The sequence below is a fragment of the Microtus ochrogaster genome, linkage group LG8 (assembly GCF_000317375.1).
Source record: "Microtus ochrogaster isolate Prairie Vole_2 linkage group LG8, MicOch1.0, whole genome shotgun sequence".
Lineage (NCBI taxonomy): Eukaryota > Metazoa > Chordata > Mammalia > Rodentia > Cricetidae > Microtus > Microtus ochrogaster.
In genome coordinates, this window is record NC_022033.1 from 5,685,163 (window position 1) to 5,689,178 (window position 4,016).

Consider the following 4,016-nt stretch of genomic DNA (forward strand, 5'->3'; position numbering starts at 1 on the left):
CCTCCTCTGGTTTGTTTTTGGATTGTTGGTTGAGAGAGAGAGAGAGAGAGAGAGAGAGAGAGAGAGAGAGAGAGAGAGAGAGAGAGAGAGAGAGAGAGAGAAATTGCCCCATGGTTACTTATTACTGCTATTTTGGTTTTTAACCCCTTTCATTTTGGTAAAACAACTGTGTTTTACCAGGCCCAGGTCTGGGGAGCACCAGGGCAGATTGTCCATACACTATGTTAAAAACAGTTTGAGAAATTCTTTGACTGCAAAGACCTGGCTAGCCTGGAACTAGTACATCGCCCAGGCTGGCCTTGAACTCAGGGAGATCCACCTGCTCTGCCTCCCAAGTGCAGGGATTAAAGGTTTATGTGCCACAAACTGGGTGGAACCTAGCTTTTAAAGTGTGATCGTTGACAGTTGTCCTGTGAACTAAATGCCGGCGTCTCTTCACAGTGTGGTTTCCCTTCTCGGGCGTTTCCAGGGTGTAAAATCTGGCAGTGCATCCCACATTCATTTTGTATTCTGTCAGTTGGGGTATTCGTTTTCTAAACCTCAGAATGCCAGGCTCAGCAGATGTACATCACATCACATGGGAGATGTGAGCCTGGAACTGGGGAGCAGTGTGGCTGGGTGGCTCTGGCTATTGAAAATGGGAGCACAGCTGGATACTTGAATCCTCTTACCTTTTGGAAGATTAAGAGAAAGGTCTCAGGTGCAGGGCTCATAGAGACACTGGATCAGACTGACCTTTGGATTACAGAGGAGTTAGTAACAGCATAGACAGACAGATAGCGTGATGGGGCTCTGCTAAGACAGAGGGGGACCCCTTCTTACAGATCTCAGAGGAGGGAGATGTCCCACAGCAGGAGCCTGTGAGCCAGGTTTCTCTAATGTCGGGGGAGAGGCACATCTAACTGAGAAGTCCCCACCCGCGGGTGGCCTTCGGTGACAGACTGTCTGTTGGGTGTCTGTCTCTGTGGCAGCAAGGAGTCCCAGGACCAGCTACAGGGATGAAGGACTAATCTGGGATTCTTACCTTTCTGGAGTCCCGGCACTAGGAGTCTGTTTCAGACTCACAGATTTGGTCTCTGGTAGGATGTTAATGGGGGCTGGGACGCTGCAGGCACATGCCACTGTCTCCATGTCCAGAGGAGCCTAAATGTGCCACGCTCAGCATCTTTGGCCTGCTTTTAAAAGGCTGACGTAGCTGTATTCATGTGTATTAGCTCAGCGTACAGACCAGAAGTTCTCAGCTCTAATCTTTATGCATGGCAGGCGTGTGAGTTACTGTTTCCCACACAGCTGGGGAAACAGCCTATGGCTTGTCTCGGATGCTCAGAGACTCCTGACCCCTCCACCACCACGACTGAAAACAAACTTTATTTCACACATAACCAGGAGCAGCACATTTTCTTTGTAAACAGAACAAAGGCTCCCAGCTTCTCAGGCAGCTTCTGCTACAGCTTGGCAGCAGACGTGGATAGACCACTTATGAGCAAATGTTGAGGAAAAATAATCTCAGTGTCCCCCACAGGAACACATGAACTAAGTTAAAGTCACTTGCCAAGCAATATATACATACATACATATATGTATGTATACATACATACATACATACATACATACATACATACATACATATATATATATAGAGAGAGAGAGAGAGAGTATGTCAGAACTCACACTGGCTAGTGAGCAGGCTCAACCAAGATAACCTCTGTCTTTTAGCCCTGACATAGGTGGTAACTACATCTTATTGTGTTGGTGGGAGATGTACCCTGAGTGCCACACTCAATAACCCCAGCATCTCATCCCATTGGTGGGAGATGTACCCTGAATGCCAAACTCAATGGCGCCATCCAGCTGGAAGGAGCCAGATTGGTTGCTGCCCCAATTCCATAATAGCATTTGAGGTTATCTCTTCAATGGATCCATCTAAAAGACCACAAAAGTGCATCAGTAATTTTATTTATGTGGCCTCCAAGACAGAGCAAAAGTCACCAGTATTACACACAGTAGACATCAGAATAGAGGGATTACACACAGTAGTCGTCAGGATAGAGGGACATTGCACACGGTAGACATCAGGATAGAGGGACATTACACACAGTAGACATCAGGATAGAGGGGAATTACACACGGTAGACGTGGGGATAGAGGGATTACACGCAGTAGACGTGGGGATAGAGGGATTACACGCAGTAGACGTGGGGATAGAGGGATTACACACTGTAGACATCAGGACAGAGGAACATTACACACAGTAGTCGTCAGGATAGAGGGACATTACACGCAGTAGACGTGGGGATAGAGGGACATTACACACAGTAGTCGTCAGGATAGAGAGACATTACTCAACATCTACAATCGCTGCTCATCTCCTGGCTCCACCTCGCTTTCTTTTGTCCAGCACCGCCTGGCTGTGTCTAAACAGCATCACCTCTGGATTTGAGCCTGATGCCCAGGGGGTTTGAATATCCGACTGGTGAGGAAAGCAGACTGAGAAAGTCATGGGGAGCAAGCCAGTAAGCAGCACCCCTCCATGGCCTCTGTGTCAGCTCCTGCCTCCAGGTCCCTGCTGGGGTTCCTGCCCTGACTTCTCTCAGTGATGGAGTGTGTGACCTGAGGCTGTAGGCTGGAGTCAACCCTCTCCTCCCCAGGTTGCTCTTGGTCATGTTGTTTACCACAGCAATAGAAACCCTAAGACAGATACCAAGTTAGGCCAGCATGGGTGGAGGAGGAGGAGGAGGAGGAGGAGGAAGAGGAGGAGAAGGCAGTACATGGGGCCCAGGGATATAGGCCCTTAAAGCAAACAAACAAACAAAAAAAACTAAAACAGTTAAACAAAGGAAAACATTCCTTGCTTGCACAGCAAGAAATGGGGTCCATTTGTCTTAGCACAAACTATAACTGGATGCCAAGCGGTGTTCTCCTTAAGTCCGCGTTTCATCCACTCTCTTACTCAACCTCCAGGATGACCCAGCCACCACCGAGTACTTAGCCAGGAGATTTAAAGTCCAAGATGAGCCCCAAACTGTTTTCCATGTCACACAAAGGAACACACAAGCTGAAAGTAACCTTGCAAGGCAATTCTTCTTCTAAAAAAGGGTGCACCAGAACCCAACCTGGACTAGCAAGCACACCCAGACAAGATGGGTTCTTTCTACCTGATTGTCTGGGTTATGGCTTTGCTCAGCTTCTTTCCTCAGCTGAGATTACAGACATGAGCCACCATGCCCAGCCTGTGTCTCTGAGCTCTGAGGTGCTGCAAACTGTGTCCTGAGCTCAGGAAAGCAGCCGCATGGCAGACCTCTGCATGACGCATGACGCATGATAGCAGCAGGCCTCTGCAGAAGAGTGGGCATAGCAATGGATGGTACATTGCATTTCTGGCTTAGTGTCAGGTCTCATTTTACAGAGTAGAAGCATCATGTAAAGATAAATTTATTTTAAAAATAAAAATGAGTTAGGTTTGCGCTAGTCCCTTTAAAAGGTCATTTGGGGGACCCAGAGAGAAACCTCAACAGTGAAGTGCATGTATTACTCTTGTAGAGGACCTGACTTGGGTTCCCAGTACCCACATCAGGTGACTCACAGCCAACAGAAACTCCAGCTCCAGGAGATGTGACACCCCCTTCTGACTTCCAGAGATACCTTCACCTACCCCCTCACGCACACACACACATACACACATGTAGCATACTCATGATGTGAGATTCCCCTCTGTATGCTATGAATACGTCTTATTACCATTGGTTAATAAAGAAGCTGCTTTGGCCTATGACAGGGTAGAATATAATAGGTAGGTGGGAAAACTAAACTGAATGCAGGGAGAAAGAAGGCAGAGTCCAGCAGATGCCACGTAGGTGCTGAAGGAAAAAGATGGCAGCCACAGCCTCATGGTAATGCGCAGATTAATAGAAATGAGTTAATTTAAGATGTAAGAGCAAGCTAGGCATACACCTGAGCCATCAGCCAAACAGTGCTATAATTAATATAGTTTCTGTGTGATTACTCAGGTCTGTGTG

General features: G+C 47.5%; 1 protein-coding gene across 1 annotated transcript in view; it reads left to right on the forward strand.

Annotated features, from left to right (window-relative positions):
* Ctcfl (CCCTC-binding factor like) overlaps positions 1–4,016 on the forward strand; it is a 21,742-nt gene that overhangs the window by 15,989 nt on the left and 1,737 nt on the right. The gene's annotated exons all lie outside the window — the stretch shown is intronic.